We start from the raw sequence: 14,716 nt of genomic DNA on the forward strand, positions 1-14,716 counted from the left end.
AAGACCGATTTTGACGAGTGTGTGGAGACCCGGGAAAATTGATATAGGTCCCACCGGGATTGGCAATTTCATGCTTTTGGTAAAAAACCTGGTAAACAGCTGACTGCCCTCTGCAGAGGCCCCCATGTTTCTACACATATAGCAGCTATGCAAAACTCTAAAGGAGAAACTGTCAATGAACCCGAGAGTATCATACAGGTTTTTGAAGAGTTCCTGATCCTATTGACATGACACTTGCCTCTTCATGTTTGCCCTCTACACCCCTCCCGAGGATTCTAGAAGCCCACCTTGCTACTCTCAATGCCCCTATCACATTGGAAGAAGTCGTCAACACAATCAAATCTCTATACCCAGGTAAATCCCCAGGCCCGGACGGTTAAACACCTGAGTTCTATAAACTGGCCATGGAATACGTTGCCCCCTCCCTATTAGAAGTTTTTTTTAATCACATCTTGTCAGACCAACCTTACTTTCCAACTGGTTTACAGGCACATATTAAACTTATACCTAAAAAAGGGTAAGGTCCCTACTAACCCAGGCTCGTACAGACCTATTTCGTTGTTAAATGTCGACTCCAAATTGCTTTAAACAATTATGGCTAACCGCCTAGCCCCCCTCCTGCCCTCCCTCAGACACCCTGCTCAAGCAGGCTTTACTCAGGGCAGATCCGCTACATCAAACATCAGGAAAGTCCCTGTTGCGCTAGAGGTCTCCAAAGCTGATCCCACTTGAAGCTGCAATTATAACTCTTGATGCCGAAAAGGCTTTCGATAACGTCAGTTTTCAGTGGTTGGATCTGGTTCTCCAAAAATTTGTTTTTTCTGGCCCTTTTCTCCATCTAATTCGAGCCATGTACACTTCCCCCTCTGCACAAATCTCTGCTGCGGGACATCTTTCACAACCCTTTCGCTTACATAAGGGCACGAGGCAGGGCTGTCCCCTTTCCCCTCTCCTTTTTAACTTGGCCATGGAGCCGCTCTCCAGATCCCTGTTGCACCATCCGGACTTGAGGGGTATCTGGGTGGGGCCACAGGAGATGCGATGATGTTTTGATTTTTACATCTGATCCGCCTCATGTTCTCCCCATCATACAGTCCATTTTTGACAGTTTTAGACTCTGTTCCAGCCTTCGCATAAATTTCTCCAAAAGTGAAATTCTCCCCTTAAATACGACACGCATACCCTTGTGGGCCCCCTCTTCCGCCCTGCGAATCGCTGAAACTCACATTACTTACCTGGGCATCAAAATAGGTCATTTTCCCTCCTCACTTTACCATCTTAATATAGTTCCTGTTATTGACAAAATTGTAGCCACAATGCACAACTGGGTGTCTCTACCCATATCCTTCTTTGGCAGGTGTCATCTCTATAAAATGTCTATTTTCCCTAAATTGTTATACCCGCTCCAGACTATTCCTCTCCTTATGAAACACTCTGATATCAATAGACTCCACAAGGCAGTCAATGCTTTCCTGTGGCGTGGCAAACGCCCCCGCATTGCATTGCGTAAAACTTCATCTAGCCAAAAGCCAGGATGGGATTGCCCTTCCTGATGCCAGAATGTACAATATTGTGTGTCTTCTTAGGGGTTGCTTGGACTGGATCGGACGAGAATCATGTTATACCAATTTTCACTTAGAATCCCAGATGGGATATATATATTGTATAGTCTTTAATTTTGCAAAAGAAAACACGGACACAAGACAAAGCACACACACTTTTTCTACATAACATAGTGGAGAAAACATAGTTAGGCCCCTTTCACACTTGTGCGAATTGTCCTGTGACTTGGGACTGCAAAGTTGCATGACAAGTCGTACTCCATGATTTCCAATGAGTATCGCTCATATCTGTGCGACTTCATGTCACAACGACTTCAAAGTAGTCGCTGCACTACTTTGGTCCGACTTTGATGTGTTTTGAGGTCCATTGACCCCAAGATTACACAGGCATTGCTTCCAGTCCAGTCAAAATTGTGGCAAAATCGCGTGACTTTTAGGGTGCACAAGTGTGAACGGGGCCTTAAAAAGGCTTTACAGTGATACTAAAATCTGATTGAAAAAAAAAAAAAAACTCTGTTCAAGGATGTGTTCTTAATGTGATACCAAACAGAGAAGTATTAATTGCCATAATTCGTTCACATATCATATATAAATCATATATACAGTAGCATGTCACTGTATTTTTTCCCTCTATGTACCTTATTCCTGCAGCACTGTTGTGTGGTCACATGATCTTTCCTTGTTCTTTGGCATCTGCAGAGATTCTTGGGTGGGGCTTCTATTACTCTGCTGATGTATTCTCTCTGCAGTGTGAGTCTGTGTCTGCACAGCCCTGATTGGTGCTATGCCAGTCACATGATAAAAAACAAAATCAAATTATATTCTAAATATAAAAAAACTTTTTTAAAGCTCCCTATAAATCTTTATTTAACACCAGATATGTATTTTTTGGGCAGTAATATGGTGTACTCAGAGATGATTTGACACTAGCTTTCATTTTGTTCAGACGGCTTCTGCATCCAAGGCTCTTGTGTTACTTTACAGTTATTAGCAATAACATTTGATATATTTAATATGGATTTATACTAAAACTAAGCTTTTTTGTAAGTCTCAGTGAATGTAATCAATCGGCATACTATATCTCGCCCCCATAGTGTTTAGCAATAGGAGGACATGGAGGGGGAGGGAGGGGAGTGTCATTTACCACTGTGTAAATACCCTCATGTATGACTCCAGTTGGTCTACATAATTTCAGCCTGCAATGGGGACACAGAGAAGATGGGATGGACATCTGAAGGCAGAATTTCACTCTGCACAAAATAAAGTCTTTAGTGGCTTTGTGAGTGTTCACATGAGTTTTTCATAGTCTGGGTTTATTGACACTTTAAACTCAAAAAGTACTTTCTATTGCACCTAGCCTCCTCCAAATCTCAAAATGTCCTTTTTTTGTGCTGTGATGCAACTTCTTGTTGGAGGGTGTTCATTCTCCATGGACCCACTGTATGTAGGAACATAGCCACCCTCTTTTACTTGCGCCCGATATGGACTAGAGACTATGAATTATGGGATATGTAGTGTGCATAGACCACAAATAACGTGCACTACTTGTTCCAAACAAATGGAAGAGAGGGGAAAATGGAGGCCACAGAGGATGTTACAGATGTTACAAGGAGGCAGAAAAGCATATTAAGAAAGAAATTCATGGAAAATAGATTACAGAGCCAATAAGTAGTGGGTGTGAATGGAATTCTTTTTGGAGACTAATGATAATGTTTAGTGGCACTGTAAATAGAATAGATTTTTTAAAACACAGTTTAGTAATACAGTTGGTTCTGAATTTTACATATGGGCCCAATAATTATTATACATACTATGTGGGGGTATGACCTGGCGATGGAAGAGTGAGGCTGCACATTCTCTGAGCTCCATCCCAATCCCTCTCCAGGCTGGTTTTACATCGCAGACAGCTCTCCTCCAGTATGCCCAAGGGTATCAATCCTCAGAAACCTATGCCAGCCACCCCCAGCACCTTGGTTGTGGATTTTTTCGCCCCTTGCTCTCCCAGACCAAATGAATCCCACTGAGCTACCATGGTGCCGAATCCTTATGCAGCTGCTCTCGATGCCCAAAGTCCCTCCCTCCTAGCACCTGGGGAGCCTTTTCCTGCTCTGACTGGGGACTGCCCGAGGGACCTTCTGCCTGCCAAAATGGGGAGAAACCTCCATCTCGCCACACGACTGCTCCATGGGATCACCTACCTGACCTCCACTTCCTGGCCTGGATGGAGGAGCTGCCATGCTGACAGACCTCGACTTGCAGGCTTTTCTGGCCTCCTTAACCAATAAAGCTGACCTGCAGGCTTTTGCCTCTTCCCTACAGCAGATGCTACGCTCTGCTCTCCAGGACATAAAGGACTGATGTGCATGAGACTGATCACTCCTCTGTGGCAGATCGCTCACTCACTTGAAGACCAAGTGTGCCTTGCAAGATCAATTAAAGCCCTCTACCTATACCAAGATGATCTTGAAAACAGAAGCCAGAGGAACAACCTGAAGCTGTGGGCATACCTGAGGCAACATCAGATGCTGACTATGAGGCAAATGCTTCAGCTATCTTAAATAAAGTCCTGGAAAGGAACCTAGGTGAACCATTTGAGCTGGAATGCGTTCATGGGGTCCAGGAGCAGATACTCCCATCTGTTGACACCCCAAGAGAAACCCTCTACGTGCACTTTTTCACCATTAAGGAGATCATCCAAGAGGCCTGGCGTATGGGCCTGGTTGATTTTGATAGGGCCTCGGGCGTGGCTTGGCGCGTGAGCGCGATGGCCGCTTGAAGCAAGGCCTCCTCACATCATCGGGTCCCCGAGGCTTCAAAGGCAACCTAAAAGTATAATATGGGCAAGATTGGCAGACCGGGTAGCAGCACAAAGACACAGCGATCCGGATCGGGCAATTCCTGTAAGAATATTCCCGATTTATTCAGCACACAGCGGTCCGGTAAGAAGAACTCCCTAGGCTCCAAGATGGCGCGGGCGGCGCTGCAGAAGGAGGACAGGGAGTACGACACAGATTCAATGGCCGAAACAGAAGATATGGTAGGATTTTCACTGATTTGCCTCACAGGACACTTCTAAAGAGAAGATGCCTCAAACCTCTCCTGGAGATGCTTCCTGCCAATGGGGATACATACCACTGAGCATATCCATTTCATCTGATGGTAAGAATGACTGGCAACATCTTTCCTATCCTCCTGACTACAGCTGTCACATTTGTGCCTTCTGCTAACTTGAGTTTTTAATACTGTGGACTTGTGCTTCTCGTTGGTTGCTCTCCCCTGGGTGGCCCCTACCGTTCTATGAAAGCTTGGGTTGCTAGAGAACTCTCTGGCTAGTTTCCTATAGAGTTAATGTTGGTTTGCTCCTCCCTCAGAAGTTCACCAAGAGTCTTTTACCCTCTGCTCTGTGGATGCAGGGGGGTTGGGAGAGGTGAGGCTTCACTCTTTTGTGGCCACGGGGTCGGATGGGGTGGGGAAGTTGTGTATGGGCCTCTCTCCTTCTCCTTCCCCCCTGGGCTCCATACCACTTAGGTTGCCAGTTCCAATATCCTCCATGAGTATCGAAATGGGAAGGGGAATCTTTGTTCTAACTATTATATCACATTGTTAATACTGGAGAGTGCCCTGGTGTCCTTATATGCCTAATCATCATTGTTTACTTTTGCATATTTTGAGGTTTTGCTTGCTGGTCTGCATTCTTATTATTCACATTGTACTTAATATGATAAATGAAGGTTGAAATGCCGCCCTCTTCCATTGCTTGTCATAACCCCACGTAGGCCTTCATCTCCTCTGGGACCGTGTGACCTATTGGCTGTTTCCCATGGGGTTGACCAGCTCGATTTGCAAGCCTACTCAGTTGTATGTGCCCAGCGTGGTAAGAGTCTCTCTTGCCTGGGTGTATCTCCTGTCATACACGCCTCTTTGCTAATTCCCAGTTTCCTTTTCTTTCTTTTTTTCTTCACCTCTCCACCTTCCTTTTTTTCTGTCCTTCCCCTCTTCCTACCCTTTGAGCACTACCAGTGTCTTTGCCCTTTGATTGGAGCTGTTTCTAGCCCCTGCTCCCCAATCTCAGTAGAGCTCCCACTTATCGGTCTTCTCTATGCCAACTCGTAAATTTGTGACTTGGCATGTCCATGATATAAATAGCCACAAGAAATGTTCAACAGTCCTTAGGGAACTCTGGCGTTTCCGTGCCCAAGTGACTTTTAAACAAGAAACACACTTTCAGGTGGCCAATTGTCCTCGATTCTGGAATTATCAGCATACCACAGCACCAATCAGAGCTCTAAAACAAAGGGGATTAGTGACCTGATTTTTGGTTTGCCATCTCCTTGAGCAACACATCTACCTATCTGGCTCTTTCCTTTTATTGAAGGTTGATCTTGAGGGCTGGCATGTCACACTAGTTTTGGAGTCTCTGTGTATCTACCCAACCAGTTCCGACTATAATGTCTTGAGGAATGCCTTATGGCTCTTCACCACTTTTGTGATGGAATTCTGATACGGGGTGGCAATCTCAACCTTACTTTGGAGCGGTTACTGGAATCTTTCAAATTGCACTCTCATCTTTGCTATGGCGGGTTAAACATGCTTCGATGGGTTAGGCGTGCTTTGCAGCTTCTCCATCTTGTCGATGTGTGGCGTATCCACCACCCTGCTGGAACAAACTACACCTTTTACTCCTCTCCACACAATTCGTACGCACTAATTGATTACCTTTTAGTCTCCCAATCTCTCTTTCCTGCCGCTTATCGGTCGGAGATTGGAACCCAAGCAATCTCAGACCCCACCCCTGCCAGTGTGTAAGTTCGGCTTGGTGCCTGCCCCTCGAAAGTTTGGTATTAGAAGGTAAACACAAATCTTATACAGGAGGGCACCTTATATTCTGAATTTTATATTTTATATTTCAATATGTTTATTAATTTTATAAGAAGAAGAGCACACAAAGGTGCTTACAATTAACAACCATAGTATAAGATAACAAGAATAACACTAAACATTCAACATGGTCAGCAGAAGAATTTAAGGCTATGTCATACACATCTGAAACAACAAACATATCTGACTCTTTCCATGGGCCGGATCTAAGCCGCCTGGGCCGGGCCCCACCACACCCCCTCTGGCACCCCCAGGGGACCACACTGCGCCTCGAAGGGGGAAGCGGCCACCCAGCCCCCAGCCCACTGAACTATGGCTAGTATGGGAGGTCTGAACTTCCAGCATTGATACAAAAGAACCACCGACATGGCAGGTATAGATAATAGCCGCGTCAAGTAGTAGCAGAGGGTCAACAATGGCCCAGGATAACCATGTCTGCATAAATCACTGTGTAGTAAAAAAAGGAAGAGGGGATGAGGGGGAGGGAAATTAAAAGAGAAGAAAAAGAAAAAAGAAGAGGAAATGGAAAAGAATAGAAAGGAGTGGAGTGAGGAGTAGATGAAATAGAAAGTTGGTGTCCAGGTCCGCGAAAGGAGGGTCCGCGACTGAAATAAGCCACCTGTTCCCGTGGTAAGGGGAATAATCCCCCGTTCATGGGATGCCCGCCAGGTATCTCTCCTAGGGGTCCCAAGTCTTCTCAAAGAGGTGCATTCTATCCAGGAGGATGGCCACCATCCTCTCATTGATCATGATCTAGGTCAGCTTAGCCTTAAGCAACTCGATCGGCACCACCGGAGATCTCCAGGAACGGGCTATAGCTATTTTAGCTGCAGTGAAAATAAATGTCACCAGGCGCTTTGTATGTTTTGGAGCCTTCTCGATAGGTTGACTCAAAAGCGCCTGTAGAGGCGATTTAACCAAGTTAATGTGTGTGAGGGAATATACAAATTATAAATTCGGATCCAGAACCGTTGGACCTATACGACAGGTCCACCATATGTGCAGGACCGTGCCCCTTTGACCACACCCTCTGAAACACTGTGGAGAAGCCACTTGGACCGCTGCAGCCAGTCTGACCGGGACCATGTACCACCTCAAGAACACTTTATAATTAATGAAGTTTATATTTAAATCTCAAACTGCTTTGCGGAGAATAACACCCCAGACGCCTCATCCTTATTTTGTGGGAGTCATAAGTGTGTCATGCAAGACCACCTCATCTGTATTGCGACAGAACTGAAAAAAGCTAACGTTCACCAGCTTCAGAAACAACTAGATATTATTGCAAATCTTCAACTAGCAAATAAGAAATCTCTGCCTCTAGTGTTACTGCAGTGGAAAGGAATATATAAATAAAAAGCTGCGCTAAAGTGATAAGGACCATAAACAATTAAAGTCCATAAACGTCCAAAAATTTAAGTGAATAAATAATGTACAGTCCAAATGATCAACAAGACTCCACGTATGCTGATATGTGTGTAGATACTGCTTACCAGATGTAGCAGTATAAATCGCCTCATGCGAAAATTTCACCAGATCCAGACGAAAATTATATGAGGATCTCTCACCAGAATTCCCGACCATGGACCATGAGATGTTATATGATCGAATGGAAAATTTAATTGAGTATGACAGAAAAAACCAAACCACCGTCAAATTCCATCCATGCAATATCTACAGTGGTGTCTGAAGAGAATAACTTGTATCCCTGCTTACCAGAGACAGATAAGTAGACAGCATAGGAATATTATGATGTTCCCCAGGGATATGAAATTCTTGATGGAGTTCTTATCCTCAATGGTGTGATTATCTCAGAGAACATCAAACATGTGTAAATGGATAAAAAATACACATAGCGTAATATTGTCAGATGAATCGGCACACACCCAAAGTGAATATATTGATAGAAAACGTGAATGAAGCCGCCGCCACCACCCTCACAAACTGCTCACCAGATCCGTGAGGATAGAGAACTTATAAAGCAAATCGCCACACACACCAGACTCCGTGACACTGCTATCACCGCCACCTTATATCGCAGCTTACCAGAGGCAAGGGAATGTGGGCGGAATGTAGAACAGATATTCCCAATGGAAGTAATCCTATCGCTCTTAATGCAGTAATCAGTCACAGTCAGGTGAAGGATCCACAATTTTCAAAGCTCAGATGGTCACATGCAAATAATGAAAAAGCCCCATAGTGTAAAACCATTTATTGTGAAAGAAGATAAAAGAATTGCACTTACAGGAAAACAGGAAAGTAGCGCTGAATTGAAGCCGCCGGCCGGTCAGCTTCAAACACCCACCCAAGCGTCTCACAGAGGTGACGTCAGCACGCCGCGACCGACGTACGTTTCGTCAAAAACTGACGTTATCAAGTGGAAAGGAATAACCTCTCTGAATCCTGTGAAACAGATCCAAAAGACTTAGCCCAGAGGCTTGATAAATATCAAAAAAGAGGAGAGATGACTAAAGGAATACCAAAGACCAACATCATGGCAAAATAACACCCCAAAAAGTATGAAAGTACAAAGATCTTAACCCTGATGGAGAAAAAGAAACGAATATAAAAAAACACTCGGGAGCATCCTAAGGAGATGGCATCCACCTTTTAGGGCACCTGAGAGTTCATCCACTAATTGAGCCTAACATATGTGACCTGGTTGAAGTTAATGATTTTGGCAAACTGCTCTCGTATGACTCAATCTCAATCGTGAGACCAGTCTTAGGAGACCCAGAGTCGAATCACGGACCACCGATTTCGACAGCTTTGTGCCTGGGCTCTTTTGAATTATGCTGGTGGTCTTCAACATATGCTTGACCCTCCTTTAGAAGCCTGAAGGTTACAACAGATGCTTCTTTACCTAGCCTCGGTCGTGAAGGGTGGTATGTACTTTACCTTTGAAATGTCTTTCGAAAGACTATGTGCAGATCCCTTGCCTTTTTCTCATGCCTTTTGCAGTTTCAACAGTATTCAAGGTCCTGACCTTCCCAGATGAGGATTTCAGACCTCCATTTATACTTAAATGGGAGCAACATTTGGGAGTCCATTTCACAATGGCTCAGAGGAATGACATATACTCTGGGCATCACTAGTCTATAGCCTGTAGATTCCAAGAACTGTATTCCAAGAAAGGTATAAATTACTAGTATGATGATACAGGGTTCCAGCCATCTTACATAAACACTAACCTGTCTATTCCTATAAAGAAAAAATCAGTATACATACCTTTTTTTAAGCCGATCTGACCCGATTCCACGCTGAGCTGTCAGCTGCGGCCTTGCTGTGGAGGCGGGTGCAGAGGACACATCGGACAAAGCGAAGCCGCATAAGTAAGTCTATGGGTGACGTCACTCCCCATTCATTTCACAGCCGTTGTCGGCCCTGTTCTCTGCAGAGCTTTCCCCGCTGGAGACCCGATCAGATCAGCTTCAAAAAAAGGTATGTATATTGATTTTTTCTTTACAGATCTAGATAGGTTAGTGTTAGATTGTGGAGGTCTATAGATGCTGGGATTTTAGTTTGAAGGTGACCTACACTTTAATGTTGATTTGCACAGCCATGTTGACACATGCCTGTCTTGCTAATTTTTCAGCGATATTGTCATTGTAGTTTTTACTTGTATCTGTGCCTCTCTCAAAGTTGGCTTAGGTCTTCTTCTGTATCCTGACTCTCATGGTGTACTTATTCTAAAATCTTAAATAAAGAATTTCAATAAAATTGACTTACAATGTTTTGTGTACATTTTATCCTGTTTAAATAAATCTGTCATTTTTTATGACAACTGATGTACTCCATGCCTTTTTATTACTGTACTATCTCAAGTACTAAAGTACCAAAAACTGAACAAGGTAAAAGTAGTTAAAAGTTGTTTCTTCATGTTGAATCCATGTCCTTTTTCATACAAGACAATCATTTTCTAGCTTTGAAAGCTGTTCAAGCACAATGCATGTTGGTATTAGGCAATGTTTGGTATGTCACACTATATGTTTCATTCATGTCCACAAACTGAACTGAAACGTTAATTCTTACAGTTAAGGCGATTTAGTATTTTTCGTCTTTTCATGGACAACCTTAGAACAAGACTGTACTGCTGCCAAATGCTACAGACTGCTGTAAAGGCAGCTGTGGTTTTTCATCCTTTCCTGCCATGAACCCTGTGTGACTTTACAAAAAAAATTGTATTGTAGCTTTGTGAAGGATTTTGGAGAAAAGTCACTTTGACGTCCCTAAGCAATTTCTTTCTGTAGACATTATAAAGGAAAGATTTCTTAGACAAAAACCTTTCGCCCAATGCTTGTAAATTATGGGATGTGTGACAAAAAGAAAAAAGGAATTGATCGGTATAACTAAATAAATAATCGCTTTTTCTTCCATATTTGGTCTGGTAGGCTTAATCTGGAATGAAAAAGCTATTGAATTTGTGCTTTGTATTACATTTTGTAGTCAACCTTTAAAGGGAACTTGTGGGAATGGAAATATAGAAGTTAACATCACAGTTTCCTTATTGCCTGGTGTTGTAGTATTGTTAACATCATGCAGAAATATAAAGCCAGATAAGCTACACACAAACTGCATAGGGAGAAGTTAGTGTAGGACTTGTGGCCAAACTGCATAGGGAGAGCTTAATGTAGGACTTGCGGGCATTGGCAGGTCTTTTAAAGAACATGTAAACCATATCTCCCAACCGTCCAAGATTTGTCTGGACAATCCCGTTTTTTTTAAGTAAATCCCAGTGTCCCGTGAATCTTGGCTGAATCCCACAGCGGAGCAAGCTAATCCCTCCGTCAGGTGCGCGCCATGCCGTGCTGCTGCTGGCAAGGCTGAGACTCGCTCAATGTCCAGCAGAACAGTTCCCCCACCTCTCCTGCCCGCCTGCCAGCTCACCCACCCGCCAGCTCACCCGCCCGCCCTTCAGCCTGCGGAATGGGAGAGGAGGTAGGCTAGGTCTGCTCCACCTCCTCCCCATATCCCCCTGTGTCTGCCCACAACCCCCCCCCCCCCCCCTGCATGCAACCAAACTGTGGCTGTATAGGGGTTGAGTGGGTGGGAATTTTGAAGCAGTGCTGAACTCACCACATGGTACTGTAGTACTATGCATACAGTTATGTGTGGTATGATTTGAAAAAGTAGTGCTTTGCAGGGTGTCCCCATTCACTTGAATGGGTCGTGGTTGGTGGGCAGTAGTACCCACCAATGTCTCAGGGAAAATAATTCCTGCTGCAGCCGCAAAGCAAAGTAATGCGGCTGAAGCATATGTACAACCCCTTTAGCCTCTGCAGCTAAATGGAGAGCACTTGGCGAGGTGGAAAAACCCAGTGGTGGAGCTACGGTTTTACCACCCCTACAACCACTAGTGTGCATAAGCCGTAAGTGTTATGTAGCATATTTCTGACATTTGAGATAAGATTTCCTTCTGATGTTCATTTGTTCAAGCAATCCTGCACTGTATACAGCAACTAGGCTCAGCTTCTGTTTTATCATCCCTCTTTAAGCCACTCCCACTGTTGGGTGCAATTTGTTAATGACCATAATTTGCTACTATGTGCTGCACGTACTGCAGTAATTATTTTTTGTCTTTGTCTATTTTTTTTAGCTGTCTGTTTTCAGTGTATACTGTACAAAACCATGGAAGTATTTTTGTAAATGATTGTGTTGAGGTTTATATGTATCCATGAGACTCCAGCTTGTGGCACAGCAATTAAAGCATATTTTATAGGTACAAAGAAGCCCAGGTTTTGGTTAACCATGGACTTAAGCCCCTCCTACAATCATGTTTGGCCACAACCACTTTTTGCAGGTCATGATCGCCCTGAAATGTCCTTTATTCTCAATTTCAAAAGTTGAGAAGTATGTGTAAACCCTCACAGCAGGGGCATAACTACAGAGGTTGCAAGGGTCGCCATTGCGACCCAGCCCCATGCTCCAGGGGGCCGGGCAACTCCCCTCTACACTTGGACAGGAGGGGCGGCATATAGAGGAACTGCGGCCCTCTATGTTCCTCCTGCAGCCGCTGAATTCCTACGGATGGAGAGGAGAAGAAGTGGGCATTCAGCGGCTGCAGGAGGAACATGGGGGGCATTGGTTCCTCTATATGCCGTTCCTCCTGTCCAGCTTCCTTCTGCTGCCTGCAGGCCTTTAGCTCTCTCCTGGCCCCCCTGTGATCTTCCCTGGCAACTTGTCTGTTCTCCGGTCCCCTTTGTTCTCTGGTCCATTATTGTCCCAGGCTCTTCTCCGGTCCCCTGCTGTTTGTGTCTACTTAAACAAAGAATGCTTGTGTTCTTAGAATTACAGTGCTTGGATACATTTTTTTTTAACCACTTTACTACCAGTCACGTAACCTCTACGTCAGCAGACTTTGCGGGGTTATACCGGGATGATGCCTCTAGCTAGAGGCATCATCCCGGTACCGTTGTTTGAAGCCGACGGTCGGCTTTCCGTCGGTAACGATCGATGCGGCTCGGGAGCCGCTCGATCGTTACCCGGGGGGGCGGGAGGGGACGTCCCCCCCCTCCCGCCGCCTTCCGCGGCTTTGCTCGGGGCTACCGTCCCACCGGGAGCCCCGAGCACCCAGCCGGCACGTCCGCCGGCTGGATGGAGTCCCGATGAATGCCGGAAACGGCATCGATCGGGTCTCCGATGACGTAACCCGGAGGCGGCGTCCATGACGTCACTTCCGGGTTACTGTGCTGCAAAAGGCGGCAGATTTGAAAAACGGCTGTATGCAAAAATGCCGTTTTCGGCGTTTTGCATACAGGGAAGTGTAGTGGAGGGGTCTAGGGTCTTTTAGACCCTCGATCCCTCCATAAAGTGTACCTGTCACGACATATTGCTGTCACCAGGGATGTTTACATTGCTTGTGACAGCAATAAAAGTGATCAGATTTTTTTTTTTTTAAAAAACCTGTAATAAAGTTTAAAAAAAAAGAAAAAATAAATAGGAAAAAAAAAAAAAAAAAATTTAGCCGTCCCCGTCACCGTTAGCTCGCGCACAAAAAAAAACGTATACGCAAGTCGAGCCGCAAATGAAATCGCTGTTCAAACAACACATGTGAGGTATCGCCGCGATCGCCAGAGCGTGGGCAATAATTAAAAAAAAAGAGCTACACACTAACTCTAAACTGGTAACCGTTAAATAAATTTAAAGCGTCGCAGATTGAGATCTCTATTGACCGTAGTTTGTCGCCATCCCACGGGGGGGCGCAATTTTAAACCGTAACATGTTTGGTATCTATTTACTCGGCGTGACATCATCTTTCACAATATACAAAAAAAATGGGCTAACTTTACTGTTTAGTATTTTTTAAATGCAGTGAAATGTGATTTTTCAAATTTTTTCCAAAAAAATGGCGTTTTAAAGACCGCTGCGCAAATACCGCGTGACAAAAAATTTTGCAATGACCGACATTTTATTCTCCAGAGTCTTTGCTAAAAAAATATATGGCAAAGAAGAAAGAGGGGGTTGGGACTTTATATGAGGCAACACAAAGGCATGTGCCTCCATTCCTATTATCGCACGATAAAAAACATATTGAAGTTTGGGACTTTATATGAGATGTGTGGCCCTATGTGACTGATAATTGTGCAACCATAATGAACAAAACAGATCATGGTAAATCACATTTTATTATACTCGTATCCAAGGTGATGGATGATAGTACTGGCAAAACATGTGAAGAACAGCATTGAAGGGTATGGATATTACATGGATGTACAACAATGGCAAAGCAATGGTAACATCAGTACATGCATGTTGTTAAACAACATGAATGTCAACAATAAATACAAGTAAAATAACAATACAGTAAAATGCATAATGAAACAAAATTGATGATATAAAATTTGCTTCATGAAAGGCTCGACGCGTTTCGTGTAAAAACACTCATCAGGAGCAGATGTAGTTCGTATATCTAGAGAAAATGATGTATATGAATACATGTATATATGAAAGAACATGTGTATGGCTGTGAAACAGCTCAATATACCCAGCCCTTATATTGAAACTCACAAGTTTGTTCCAAGTGGAGTTGCAGGATGTGTAGAGATGTGCCAACGGAGGGTATGCCTGACACGGGAGCTGAGGGGGCAAAGCCTGCACACGTAGGTGACTGTAGTGTTGGATCTATGGATGCTATGAATCCTCATGTGGGGACCACCAAAATCTCCAATTGACCACAATGGGTTTCTAGAATGATAATATCATGGTATCATAATGAAATATTAAAGATATAAAAAGCTTAGCACGTATGCAAGTAAGGAGAGGTGGTGAATTGTCCA

The sequence above is a fragment of the Pelophylax lessonae genome (genome assembly GCF_965119305.1).
Source record: "Pelophylax lessonae genome assembly, chromosome: 3".
Lineage (NCBI taxonomy): Eukaryota > Metazoa > Chordata > Amphibia > Anura > Ranidae > Pelophylax > Pelophylax lessonae.